We start from the raw sequence: 15,754 nt of genomic DNA on the forward strand, positions 1-15,754 counted from the left end.
TTTACGATTGTTGATTTGAAATTACTGGTGAAGGGATTGTAGACAAATCATCGCGATACCACGATGTTCTTTTTTGTGTGTGTTTATTATCAGGCTTATGGATGGGTGACTATAATTTTTCTTGTTATGGATTCTTGTGTATTAGGTGTTGTTACTGTTTCAGCTGTTAATGATCTTTTAAGAAGGTTTAGTTCTGCTACTGAGGTGATTTAGGCTAATTTCTTACTTGTGTAAATAATACTTGTGGCAAAAATAATACACATGATATGTTGGAAGAAAATTGGTTTATACCATATTCCTTAGGTTTTAGTGATAACAAAGTATTTAATGAACAATTAGGTATAATAACATATGTTCAAGTGTGCTGGATCATTAGTCAAAGAATTTATCGAGCTCTGACTCTGATTGAAAATATGAAGAGAAGCTTGAGATTGACAAGTATGGTTATTTTGATAGGGAGTTAATGCTCAAGCCCCCTGCGGTATTTGCTTAAGGGTCCGTTTGGTTGGGAGTAGATGGAGGGGAGGGGAGGGGAGGGGAGGGGATAATTATATCAATATGTGTTTGGTTCATTTTTTATGAGGGGAGTGGAGGGGAGGGGAGGGGAGCAAAATCCCTCCTAGACTCACTTTTTGCTCCTCTCCAAATTGGAGGGATTTGGAGGGGAGGGAAGATTCAATAATTATAGTTTTATTATTTTCCCTATTTTAACCTCAATTATTTTTTTTAATTCCAAAATTGTCCTTATTGAATCATTAAAGACTAAATTTTTTCTTTGTATTATTTCACGTTTATTTTTTTTCTATTGTACGGTTTTTTTCTTTTTATTTTGTTGAAGTTTCCTTTTTTATATTAAGTTATTTTTTAATAATAATAACATCCTTATATTTATATCAGTTCTTTTTTATAATATATGATAGTAATAAGGTTTTTTTTATTATACTAATAATAATAATAATAATAGTAATAATAATAATATACAAAATATGCAAATATAATATATTTATGTTATAAATAAAAATTTTAACTCTAATATTATCTGTTCTATTTTTTAATATTTTAATATTATTTTATTTATTTTTAATTATAAAAATTATTTTATTGGGTTAGATGAATGAGATGATCAGATAATGGTTTGATTTGCGTTGAAGATATATAATTCAACTAATATGTGTTGTTGTTTACGATTATATTATGGTTTATGAATGAACAAGTTATTATTTGGTGAAATTTACTCAATACTATTATTATTTAGAATTATATTGTTATTTAGAATTATATTTACTAAGTACAAATAATAATATTTATTAAGATAAAAAGGTAAATTGATTTTAAAATCCCTCCCCTCCCCTTGTGAACCAAACATACTTTTGTTAAAAATCCCTCCCCTCCCCTCCATTCCCCTTCTTTGAACCAAATATATATTTAGTTAAATTCCCTCCCCTCCCTTCCCCTCCACCCCCCTCCCCTCGATTAAATTCTCTCCCCTCCCCTCCCCTCCGTTGAACCAAACGGACACTAAGTGTCGTGTAAATTAACAATATGAAAGATATAAATCTTAAAAAAAATAAAAGTAAATTCACCTTGCATTAAATGCAATGGATTCACTTAATGTGAAACAAGTGAAGTGTTAAGTCAAATAAACGAATACGTTTTTAAATTCCTAAAATTGAATAATTAGAAAACGCATAAATTAATAGTGATGAAAAAGTTTATAGGAGAATGAGGCATGATGAACCTAGAGAAGATAGGTTATGTGGGATGTTAATAAAAGTACTGCACTTTGTACAAAAAATGACCCAAAAACGTATATGAAATGGGAAATTAAAATTGAACAAATTTTCTAGTACAAATATACTGATATTCAACTGGTGTAGGTTACTTCTATTGAATTTACAAATTACACATTGACGTGCTAGTATCAATTTGCAAAGGAGAGGAAAAGCAACAATGACCCAACCATTTTACCACATGACAGGAGATGGAAAGACTCGGGAGAAGTCGATTCACACCCGTTATAAAATATATGTTTCAATCGAAAGGACCGAGGCTGGAATCGTGAATGGAATCACTTTCTTTATAGTATTTCAAGCACTCCCGAATGTCTTAGAGTTTCGATGCAGGGATACCCAAGATAATTCAACCTTATCGAGTTTGCGCAAGACCGGCGAAAACTCGAATGTAGCGAAGAACGATCTGGAATTATTTAGAGGATTTTCGAATTTGTGATGTGACATTCTGAATCCGAAATCATGCTTTTATAGGCCAAAATAATATTGTTTCACAAGGTTGCGATCCTGGGTGAAATAATATAATTTTTGCCCACTGTAGCAGCAAAAAAATACTCGAGCGTAATCGCGCGCTCGAAATATCAACAGAGTCGCCACCAAACTTTATTTATTCCAAGAAGGAAAGGAAAAATATCGATAAAATCCACGAATGAAAAGGAAAGGGATAAGTTGGTCATTGCAATCAAATTAGGGTTCGGGAGTCGGTTAAGCAAGGGGAAGGTATTAGCACCCCTCACCTCCATCGTACTCGATGGGACCCATTTAGTTAGTTTTAGTGTTTGAGTGTTAGTGTAATGTTTGCGTTCTTCTTGCTTATTAATCAAGAAAAGATAAAAGAAAAGGTTTTTAGGGTTTTTTATTATTATGAGGAAAAAGAAAAGATTTTTTATTATTATGCTCGCCAAGACGTTCGTATCTTGTGCCTACGTATTCCCTAGTGCAATGGGAAAGTCAGAGCAATCGTAGTTCAGACGAAGAACCACGAAAGTTTGTTGGTTGATTTTAGCGAGAGGTACTCGATCGCTTTCGAATGGAAATACTACGTGCACGTGGATATGAGATCACTACAAGAATGGATGACTAAATCAAGAGTGAGACGAGATTTTGGCCATCATCGCATTCGAGTGGAAGATATTCGATCTTCACATGTGGAAGTATGTTCGCATTTGAAGTTGAATAAGTGTCTCGTTTATAAAAAGAGATTTATAATGGTAAGGAGATATTTGCGGACGTTTAGTAAAGGATTGAGCATAGGTGTGCACCTAACGCGTCTTTACCCAAGGTATTCAACAGGAGCGAGCCCCATTGTCACTTGTTGTCCAAGTTAATTAATTTGTTTTGATTCAAAAGATCAAGGTATTCAAGAGGTGTTCACCCCTTGTCACTTAATCTCTTGGTTTGATTAATGTGTTTTGATTCAAAAGATCAAGGTATTTAAGAGGTGTTCACCCCTTGTCACTTAATCTCTTGGTTTGATTAATATGTTTTGATTCAAAAGATCAAGGTATTCAAGAGGTGTTCACCCCTTGTCACTTGTTCTCTTGATTTGATTAATGTTTTAATTCAAAAGATCAAGGTATTCAAGAGGTGTTCACCCCTTGTCACTTAATCTATTGATTTGATTAATGTTTTAATTCAAAAGATCAAGGTAATCAAGAGGTGTTCACCCCTTGTCACTTAATCTCTTGATTTGATTAATGTAAGGTTTTAAAAAAAGTGTTAATCCAAAAGAATCGAGGTATTCAAGAGGTGTTTGAAGGATAGAAAAACACTTAGAAAGGGGGGGGGGATTGAATAAGTGTGACTTTAAATCTTGGACGATAAAAATAAATGCACAAATATTTTTATCCTGGTTCGCTGTTAACGAAGCTACTCCAGTCCACCCCCGCAGAGATGATTTACCTCAACTGAGGATTTAATCCACTAATCACACGGATTACAATGGTTCTCCACTTAGCCGCAACTAAGTCTTCCAGAGTCTTCTGATCACAACCTGATCACTCCAGGAACAACTGCTTAGTTCACTCCTAAGACTTTTTCTAGAGTCTACTGATCAACACGATCACTCTAGGCTTAGTTCACTCCTAAGACTTTTTGCTCAGCCAACTGCCAAGACTTCCTGCTCAGCCAACTGCCAAGACTTCCTGCTCAGCCAACTGCTAAGACTTCCTAGAGTATACTGATCAACTGATCACTCTAGTTCCTTACAACTTAATGTAATCTATTCAAGAGTTTACAAATGCTTCTTAAAAGCGATAATCACAACTGTGATATTTCTCTTACAATTTAAGCTTAATCTCACTAAGATATTACAACAGCAATGTAGTGAGCTTTGATGAAGATGAAGATTCTGAGTTTAGATTTGAACAGCGTTTCAGCAAGTTTGATATAAGTTGATTTTGTGCAGAATCGTTAACCTTGCTTCTCATCAGAACTTCATATTTATAGGCGTTGAGAAGATGACCGTTGAATGCATTTAATGCTTTGTGTGTTCCGTACAGCTTTGCATTTAATGTTATACGCTTTTGTCAACTACCTCGAGCCTTGTTCACGCTGTGTCTACTGACGTAGCCTTTAGTAGCTTTAACGTTCCTTTTGTCAGTCAGCGTAGTCTGCCACGTGTACTTCCTTCTGATCTGATGTTTGTGAATACGACGTTTGAATATCATCAGAGTCAAACAGCTTGGTGCACAGCATCTTCTGATCTTCTGACCTTGAAGTGCTTCTGAGCGTGATACCATCTTCTGATTTTCAGTGCTTCTGATCTCATGTTCTTCTGATGCTTCCATAGACCCATGTTCTGATTCTGCTTCAACCATCTTCTGATGTCTTGCCAGACCATGTTCTGATGTTGCATGCTGAACCATTTGAGACACATCTTCTGAGCGCTGAATTATGCGTACTCTTTATATATTTCCTGAAAGGGAAATTGCATTGGATTAGAGTACCATATTATCTTAAGCAAAATTCATATTATTGTTATCATCAAAACTAAGATAATTGATAAGAACAAATCTTGTTCTAACAATCTCCCCCTTTTTGATGATGACAAAAACATATATAAATGATATGAATTTGCGATCAGAAAGAGTAGACGGCAAAAGACAAATTACACAGCTATAGCATAAGCATATGAATATGTCTCCCCCTGAGATTAACAATCTCCCCCTGAGATAAATAATCTCCCCCTGAAATAAATACTCGAAGAACTTTGATAAAAGACTTCCCTGATTATTTCGGTAGAGACGATCATATAAGCTTCTGCCTTCAGAGAATTCATAGCTTCTGACTTCTGCTTCCATTGGACAGCTTCAGAACTTGAATTTCTTTAGATCCTTAGAACACTCACAGCTTCTGACTTCTGCTTCCATTCAGGACAGCTTCAGAACTTGAGTTTCTTTGATCTTCAGAACATTCACAGCTTCTGACTTCTGCTTCCATTCAGGACAGCTTCAGAACTTGAATTACTGGATCTTTTAGAACATTCACATCTTCTGATTTCTGCTTCCCTCGGATAGCTTCAGAACTTTGAATGTCTACCAACATCACTTCATGCTAGATTTGTATCAGAACATTGTTGAATGTACCAGAGCATCATCTGAGCATCTCTACATCCTGAAATGTTACAGAACAAAAACTAAACGACAAAAGTCAGCATGAACGAGTTAGAACATAAAATGTATATTCAAATACATGATATGTATCAGAGCCAAATGTATCAGAGCATTTAGGCTAAAAACATGTATCAGAGCAAATAATGTATCAGAGCCATAACATTATATGTATCAGGGCAAATAGAATTTTGTCATAACAGGATAGACAATGATATTCAAATTCTATTATCAGTGCTTCTGATTCATTCTTCTTTCTTGCTTCTGATCTCTGAAGCTTGACAGCACTCAGCTTGCTTCAGTTTCCATGGTTTTGCTTCTAGTGTTTGCTTTGAAGATTCACTTCACTTCTCTGTACCTGCAAAACACTTAAACCATATAGAACTTGCAGTTCTTGTTAGTGAATGTGTGGGAGCCTTTACCCAGCAACTGATAGATTTAATCAATTCATTTATCATTTATCTTTCTCCCCCTTTTTGTCATAACATCAAAAAGAATATATAAAAAAAATTCAGATGTATAAAACGACAAAAAAATTATTTACTGGAATGTAAGACACAAAGAAACTTTTTCATTGATCAGCAAAAGAGGATTACAAGAAGAATGCAGGAAAAACAGATGCAACAAGGAAAGGAAACTACAAAGACCAAAAGACTAAGATCCTAGCCTACGCAAAATCCGCGCCAGAACATCATGAATCCCGTCAGTGCTTGTAGCTTGCCTTGTCATGAAGGAACGAAACTCAGCATTGGCTGCTTCTTGCGCGTCCAAACGAGAAGCCAGCATAGCTTGATTCTGATGAAGAGTTTCCAAGGTCTCCATCAGAGCTGAGGTTTCACCAGAAGAAGAAGCACCAGTATTTCTGCCCAGAGGGACAGCAATCTCAGCAGGGTGATCTTCTGGAAGATCTTCAGCTTGTGCATCTCCCATTTCCTCATCTGAGTCTGACTCAGAAGGAGCCTTGGCATATTCTGGTTCAGGCAGCTCAGAAGTTCCATCTTCCAATGCTTGAAGAATAGCTGCTAGGTTTGTTGGAGGAGTAGGACCAGCAACATCAGCACGATAAACCACTACTGGAAAGACCATGTGAGGTGCTTTTTCAGAAGGGTTCATTCTGAACCAGTTGAACAGCCACTGAAAATCTCCAGTCAGCACAGGAAACCAGAGCACAGAAGATCGGGGTTTCCATACCACGATATCTCTGCAGAGATTTTCTTCTTCCAACTCATCTGCAGGTATCTTCTCTTCAAGAACACTTCTGTTCCTGATGAGACAGTGGTGGCTGCTCTCACCAACTTCCAGCCGGAGACCACGAACACCAGGAGCTTCAGACATAATCCTTCTCTGAGTGTCTGTAGCCTTCTCCAGAAAATCCTGACGAAAGGTATTCCAGAGGTTGTTTGTAGCATACTCATCCAGATGATTAAGGTGAGCAGCACCAAGAATCTCCAGCCAGCCATTTACATCAGCATGTAAAAGCTCCAGATATGTTTGAGTGGTAGGGGTTGGAGGGTTGACAGTGAACCTTGAGTCGGGAAGAACAACACTATAGGGATTAGGTGTTCTGGTGGGAAAAGGATATGAGAGGGATGAAGAAATATCTGATGGAAGGGTTAAAGGAGAGGAGATATCAGATGGTGAAGAAGGTGGTTCCGAGAGGATGAATGAGGAGGAAGAGGTGGTGGAGGTCTTTGAAGAGGGAGGTGATTGACGGGAACCGTCAAAGGGTTGATACACTTTGAGAGGGTCATAGGAGATCCTAACTCTTTTAGATTTGGTTTCTGGTTCAGCAGATGCTTTTCTCTTTTGTTTCCTATCATTGTCTTGATTCCCAGAGCTTGACGATGGATTCATGATGAATTTTCAGATATTGGAAACTGCTAGGGTTTATGATATGAAAATAGAGAGATGAAAAAGAAACCAAATGCAGAGAGAGAGAAATATGAGAGGGAAAAGAAACGTTTGAAGAGTATATAAAAAAAAAATTGAAAGAGAGTAAATGATGAAAAGCATTTAATGTTACGTGACATGAGGAGAGATAATAATGACAAAAGACGTGATTTGCACAGTTACCTAAGTAGACGTCCCCTCAACTGCACGCACGCTTGTCCAGGAATAGTGAACACGTGTTTACCATCTGGATAGCCAGTTACAGCTGTTTTGCTTTAAAGAGAGATTCTGAATCAACTTAGACACTGAAACGTTAGTAATAACTGAATCACAATTTCTAATTGATTTCTATCAGAACTTCTTAACAAAAATTTCATATCAAAGGATACTCATACGTAAGAATTTCTCATCTTCTCATTCTGAGCTTGTTTCTGAAGACCCAATTTGTACCAATTATATTGAATCCATCTGGTCTAGGAACAAGATCCCAAACATCATTCCTTGTAAACTGATTTAGTTCTTCTTGCATAGCAATTATCCAGTCTGGATCTTCTAGAGCATGATCAACAGAAGTTGGCTCGATCAAAGATACAAGACCTAATTGACAGTCTGCATTGTTTCTAAGGAATGCTCTTGTTCTGATTGGATCATCCTTCTTTCCAAGAATGACATCTTCTGAATGACCAGAGATGAGTCTGGATGATCTTCTGACAGATGGTTCTTCAAAAATACTTAGATCCTCCAGAGAAGCTGATACTTGATCTTCAGATTCTTTGCTTCTGAGAAGCTCTGCTTCTGATGCGTTGCTTCTTGGCTCAACAACTTCTGATATGTCAATATCACAACCTGCAAAATTATCAACTTGCTTTGGTTTTTCAGAACCAAGCTTATCATCAAACCTGATATTGATTGATTCTTCTACAACCAATGTTTCAGTATTGTATACTCTGTAGCCTTTTGAGCGTTCAGAATATCCAAGAAGGAAACACTTTTGAGCTTTGGAATCAAACTTACCAAGATGATCTTTAGTGTTTAGAATAAAGCACACACATCCAAAAGGATGGAAATATGAAATGTTGGGCTTTTTATTCTTCCACAATTCATAGGGAGTCTTATTAAGAATAGGTCTGATAGAGATTCTATTCTGAATATAACATGCAGTGTTTATTGCTTCTGCCCAGAAATGCTTAGCCATATTGGTTTCATTGATCATGGTTCTGGCCATTTCTTGAAGAGTCCTATTCTTTCGTTCTACAACCCCATTTTGCTGTGGAGTTCTAGGACAAGAGAAATCATGGGCAATACCATTTTCTTTGAAGAATTCTTCAAAGAGTCTGTTCTCAAATTCACCACCATGATCACTTCTGACCTTTATGATTTTACACTCTTTTTCAGATTGAATCTGAATGCAGAAATCAAAGAACACTGAATGAGTCTCATCCTTGTGTTTCAAGAATTTTACCCATGTCCAGCGGCTATAATCATCTACGATGACTAATCCATATTTCTTTCCTCTGACAGATGCTGTTTTGACTGGGCCAAACAGATCAATGTGCAAGAGTTCTAATGGCCTTGAGGTAGAAACAACATTCTTAGACTTGAATGCAGGTTTGGAGAACTTGCCCTTCTGACATGCTTCACAAAGAGCATCTGATTGGAATTTCAAATTAGGGAGTCCTCTGACAAGATTCAGTTTGTTAATCTGAGAGATCTTTCTCAAACTAGCATGACCTAATCTTCTGTGCCAGACCCACTGCTCTTCAGAAACAGACATAAGACAAGTCACCTTCTGACTCATAAGATCTTGCAGATCTGTCTTATAAATGTTGTTCTTCCTCTTGCCTGTAAATAGGATTGAGCCATCCTTCTGATTTACAGCCTTGCAAGACTTTTGATTGAAGATTATATCATAACCATTGTCACTTAATTGACTGATAGATAAGAGGTTATGAGTTAATCCTTCTACAAGAAGTACATTAGAAATGGAAGGAGAGTTACCAGACTTTATAGTTCCAGAGCCAATTATCTTGCCCTTCTGATCTCCTCCGAACTTGACTTCTCCTCCAGACTTAAGCACCAGGTCTTGGAACATAGACCTTCTTCCTGTCATGTGTCGCGAGCATCCAGAGTCCAGGTACCATGACATGTTGTGCTTTGTCCTTCTTGCAGCCAAGGATATCTGCAATAGGAATAATCTTATCCTTAGGTACCCACATCTTTTTGGGTCCTTTCTTGTTAGATTTTCTCAAGTTCTGATTGAACTTGGGTTTAACATTGTAAGCAATAGGAGGAACAGCATGATAATTCTTAATGTGAGTTTCATGATATTTCCTAGGTTGTGTCACATGCTTCTTAGTGTGTGTTATGTGAAAACTTTGTGCATGTGAGGTGTGCCTAATATCATGAGAGTGGCCATACTTGAACTGATCATACAATGGCTTGTATGTAATTTTCATTTCATCAACAGGTTCAAGTTTGTATGGGGTTTCACCCTCATAACCAATGCCAACTCTTTTGTTTCCAGACACAGCATATATCATAGAAGCTAGCTGACTTCTGCCAATACTTCTAGATAAGAACTTTCTGAAACTTAAATCATATTCTTTCAGAATATGGTTCAGACTAGGAGTGGATTTTTCTGAATCAGAAGGAGATCCAACATTATTGGATAAATTTAAAAGTTTTTCTTTTAATTCAGAATTCTCCAACTCAAGCTTCTTTGTTTCAAATTCAAATTGCTTTTTCAGCTTTTTGTATTTGAGACTAATCTGAGACTTGAGTTCCAGAAGTTCAGTTAGACCGGAAACTAACTCATCTCTAGTAAGTTCAGAAAATACCTCTTCAGAATCTGATTCTGATGTAGATTCTGATCCGTCATCTTCTGTCGCCATCAGCGCACAGTTGGCCTGCTCATCTTCTGAATCATCTTCTGACTCATCCCAGGTTGCCATAAGACCTTTCTTCTTATGAAACTTTTTCTTGGGACTTTCCTTTTGAAGATTTGGACATTCATTCTTGTAGTGTCCAGGCTCATTGCATTCATAGCACATGACCTTCTTCTTGTCAAATCTTCTTTCTTCAGAAGATTCTCCACGTTCAAATTTCCTTGAACTTCTGAAGCCTCTGAACTTCCTTTGCTTGGTCTTCCAGAGTTGATTTAGCCTTCTGGAAATCATGGACAGTTCATCTTCTTCTTCAGATTCTGATTCTTCAGGATCTTCTTCTCTGGCCTGAAAAGCGTTAGTGCATTTCTTGATATTTGATTTTAATGCAATAGACTTACCTTTCTTTTGAGGCTCATTTGCGTCCAGCTCTATTTCATGACTTCTCAAGGCGCTGATAAGCTCTTCCAGAGAAACTTCATTCAGATTCTTTGCAATCTTGAATGCAGTCACCATAGGACCCCATCTTCTGGGTAAGCTTCTGATGATCTTCTTCACATGATCAGCCTTGGTGTATCCTTTGTCAAGAACTCTCAATCCAGCAGTAAGAGTTTGAAATCTCGAAAACATCTTTTCAATGTCTTCATCATCCTCCATCTTGAAGGCTTCATACTTCTGGATTAAGGCAAGAGCTTTTGTCTCCTTGACTTGAGCATTTCCTTCATGAGTCATTTTCAAGGACTCATATATGTCATAGGCCGTTTCCCTGTTAGATATCTTCTCATACTCAGCATGAGAGATAGCATTCAGCAAAACAGTTCTACATTTATGATGATTCCTGAAAAGCTTCTTTTGATCATCATTCATTTCTTGCCTTGACAGCTTTACGCCTCTGGCATTTACAGGATGTTTGTAACCATCCATCAGAAGATCCCATAGATCACCATCTAGACCCAGAAAGTAACTTTCCAGTTTATCTTTCCAGTATTCAAAGTTTTCACCATCAAATACCGGCGGTCTAGTATAACCATTGTTACCGTTGTATTGCTCAGCAGAGCCAGATGTAGATGCAGGTGTAGGTATAGTCCTTTCACTTTCATCAACCATCTTTTAGATGAAGCGTTTTTCTCTTCCTGAATCTTTTCTAAACACGGTTAAGTGCTTGCACCTTAGAACCGGCGCTCTGATGCCAATTGAAGGATAGAAAAACACTTAGAAAGGGGGGGGGATTGAATAAGTGTGACTTTAAATCTTGGACGATAAAAATAAATGCACAAATATTTTTATCCTGGTTCGCTGTTAACGAAGCTACTCCAGTCCACCCCCGCAGAGATGATTTACCTCAACTGAGGATTTAATCCACTAATCGCACGGATTACAATGGTTCTCCACTTAGCCGCAACTAAGTCTTCCAGAGTCTTCTGATCACAACCTGATCACTCCAGGAACAACTGCTTAGTTCACTCCTAAGACTTTTTCTAGAGTCTACTGATCAACACGATCACTCTAGGCTTAGTTCACTCCTAAGACTTTTTGCTCAGCCAACTGCCAAGACTTCCTGCTCAGCCAACTGCCAAGACTTCCTGCTCAGCCAACTGCTAAGACTTCCTAGAGTATACTGATCAACTGATCACTCTAGTTCCTTACAACTTAATGTAATCTATTCAAGAGTTTACAAATGCTTCTTAAAAGCGATAATCACAACTGTGATATTTCTCTTACAATTTAAGCTTAATCTCACTAAGATATTACAACAGCAATGTAGTGAGCTTTGATGAAGATGAAGATTCTGAGTTTAGATTTGAACAGCGTTTCAGCAAGTTTGATATAAGTTGATTTTGTGCAGAATCGTTAACCTTGCTTCTCATCAGAACTTCATATTTATAGGCGTTGAGAAGATGACCGTTGAATGCATTTAATGCTTTGCGTGTTCCGTACAGCTTTGCATTTAATGTTATACGCTTTTGTCAACTACCTCGAGCCTTGTTCACGCTGTGTCTACTGACGTAGCCTTTAGTAGCTTTAACGTTCCTTTTGTCAGTCAGCGTAGTCTGCCACGTGTACTTCCTTCTGATCTGATGTTTGTGAATACGACGTTTGAATATCATCAGAGTCAAACAGCTTGGTGCACAGCATCTTCTGATCTTCTGACCTTGAAGTGCTTCTGAGCGTGATACCATCTTCTGATTTTCAGTGCTTCTGATCTCATGTTCTTCTGATGCTTCCATAGACCCATGTTCTGATTCTGCTTCGACCATCTTCTGATGTCTTGCCAGACCATGTTCTGATGTTGCATGCTGAACCATTTGAGACACATCTTCTGAGCGCTGAATTATGCGTACTCTTTATATATTTCCTGAAAGGGAAATTGCATTGGATTAGAGTACCATATTATCTTAAGCAAAATTCATATTATTGTTATCATCAAAACTAAGATAATTGATAAGAACAAATCTTGTTCTAACAGTGTTCACCCCTTGTCACACGATCTTTCGGTATGGTTAAAAAAAGGGTTTTCGAAAAGAAGAAGCTCGACGTTGGATCGAGAATTATTTGTAACGACTTGGCGTTGGACCAAGGTTTATTAATTTTTGGATTGAGAGATTAATCTAATGTTTTTTTTTGTATTTTTATAATAAAAATAGAATCTAAATATATAAAAATATTTTTGAAATTAAAACAAAGATTAAAAATAAATTGAAATGGAGGCACTTAAAATAGTAAAAAGTTGGGTTCAAAAGAAAGAAATGGAGGGTTCAGGCGAAGTAGATAGGAGGTTTAGTTAGAAAAAAAACAATTGGGCTAAGCCCAAACCACAACCTGAAAGACAAAAGATCCAACCCTAACTGGAATGAAGAGAACACATCACACTCTCTTCCTCTCTATCTTTCCGCCCCTGTTTTTCAGCAAACGAACAAACATGACAAAAAGAACTGAGTTCTCTCCCAAAATCGCTCCCTATCTCTCTACTCTCGCCATTCTCTCTCTCTCTCTCTCCCCCTCTCTCTCTCTCTCTCTCTCTCTCTCCCTCTCTCCCTCTCTCGCTCTCTCTCTCTCTCTCAATGTGGCACTTTATCCTCTTTTGTCCTTTTGTTGAGTTAATGATATTAACTTTTTATAGGCTTTCAAAGTGAGTGAATCCTGCAATGTGGGACTTTATTACATGCATTTATTAGCATTTACTCACTTTTACTACTTTGTCATTTTAGAACACAAATTGTAATGTTAATTGATCTAATTACAACAATCCCCCACTTGTTCTAATAATGACAAATCCAATTCCAGAATACAGAAGATAAAAGTGTTAATACAGTTAGGTATCTTTCGATTTGAACTTAACCTTAGTTAAGACAACGCAAAGTCTAATCGGAACGTTTGGTAGCTATGCTTTGAACCATTATCTCATGTGATCAGACCGACATTGTTATACACACACTTTTAGAGTTTCTTCGCCTACATATCTCGCCTAGCACTATTGATGGCCACGTGCTTTTCCTGTTTTCATGAATTTTTCATGAGAGAAACTCCAACTCTCACTTTGAGACGACACCATCTCAAGATTCATATAGGTGAAGTTTCATTAGTATCTCTTCAAATACATATCCTTGATATAGAACTTCATTAATAGTTTCTTTAAAACTCAACCATTGATTTCTAATAGTCAACAGTATCACAGAATGTTGCACCAATTTTCCAAATCAACGACTTGTTGTTACCCAATGAATCTTAGGTTAAGATGTATTAACTTCAGATTGGGTTTCTATCATTGTCGGAACCCTCATTCAAGGAGTTTTAATCCCATACCTTTCGAGGTAGACTTTACTAAATCTCTGGCCAGTGGTTTAGTAAAAGGATCAGCCAAATTATAGCTTATTTGTATATACGTCAGTGAAATGATCCCATCCTTTATCATTTTTCTCACGAGAGAATGTCTAAGACCTATGTGTCTAGACTTTCCATTGTATACTTCACTGAATGCTCTAGCCAGGGTGGCTTGACTATCACAATATATCAATAATTTTGAGACATTATCTTTAGCTAATGGGACCTCCAATAAAAGATCCCTCAACCATTCTGCTTCTTGTCCAGCAGACGCAAGGGGCACAAACTTTGATTCCATGGTTGAGAGAGTAATGCATGTTTGTTTCTTACTCTTCCAAGAGATCGCACCTCCAGCTAATGTGAATATCCACCCAGTTGTAGATTTATAATCTCCAACACTTGATATCCAACTTGCGTCGGTATATCCTTCTAGTATGGCAGGAAATTTACCATAATGAAGGCCAAGACTTTTAGTTTTTAACAAATATCCAAAAATCCTTGTTATGGCCTTCCAATGCTCATCATTTGGATTGCTAGTAAATCTACTCATTTTACTAACCGCAAATGCTATGTCTGGTCTGGTACATTGCATTAAGTACATTAGACATCCAATTGCACTTGCATATTCTAATTGTGCCATAGATCTACCATTGTTCTTTTGAAGTTTGACACTAGGATCGAACGAAGTGTTTATTTCCTTAAAGTTAAGGTGTTTGAACTTTTCCAACATTTTTTCAATATAATGTGTTTGATTAAGTTCATAACCCCCACTATTTCGTTTTACTTTGATCCTTAATATTGTGTCAACTAATCCAAGATCTTTCATCTTAAATGTGGAAGTTAGAAAACCATTTGTTTCTAAGATTCCATTCATTTCATTGCTAATAATCAACATGTCATCAACATATAGACATAGAAATATTATAGCATTTCCACACACCTTTGTGTACAAGCATTTGTCACAAGAGTTTGGAATGAACCCATTTGAAAGTATGGCAGTGTCAAATTTTTGATGCCATTGTTTTGGTGTCTGTTTTAAACCATATAAATATTTGAAAAGTTTGCATACCTTTTGTTCATTTCCATGAAGTATGTAGCCTTCTGGTTGCTCCATATAAATTTCCTCATCGAGATCTCCATTTAGGAATGCTATTTTAACGTCATTTGATGTACAATAAGGTTGTTTAAGGAAGCTAGTGCAAACAATATTCTAATTGTTGTAGTTTTTGCTACTGGTGCATATGTATCAAAATAATCAATACCTTCCTTTTGTCTAAATCTTTTTGCTACTAGTCTAGCCTTGTAGGTGTTTAATGTACCGTTGCTGTGATACTTTTTTCTAAACACCCATTTGCATCCAATGGGTCTTGATCCCTTTGGAAGATCAACTAGTTCCCAAGTATGGTTTGACATAATTGAATCCATTTCATCTTGGATAGCATCCTTCCAAAAATAAGCGTCTCTAGAAGTCACCGCTTCTTTATATGTTTTAGGATCATCTTTAATTTGAAGAATAATAGGAATTTTATGAACATCATTCTTGTTATTTCCTTTAACTAGATAAACAGAAATAAGTTGAGAATCAATTTCATCTGGTCCTAGACCCTTATTTTTACGTGCCCTTTTGCTTCTTCTTGGTTCGGGTTGTGTTTCAACAATCTGCGTCGAATCATTGTCACAAGACTCTTTGATCGTGGGATTCTCTGGTTCCTTATTTTTTGTGATAAGATTTTTGAAGAATTCCACATCTCTAGATTCG

The sequence above is a fragment of the Vicia villosa genome, unplaced genomic scaffold (assembly GCF_029867415.1).
Source record: "Vicia villosa cultivar HV-30 ecotype Madison, WI unplaced genomic scaffold, Vvil1.0 ctg.000444F_1_1, whole genome shotgun sequence".
NCBI classification, from domain to species: Eukaryota; Viridiplantae; Streptophyta; class Magnoliopsida; order Fabales; family Fabaceae; genus Vicia; species Vicia villosa.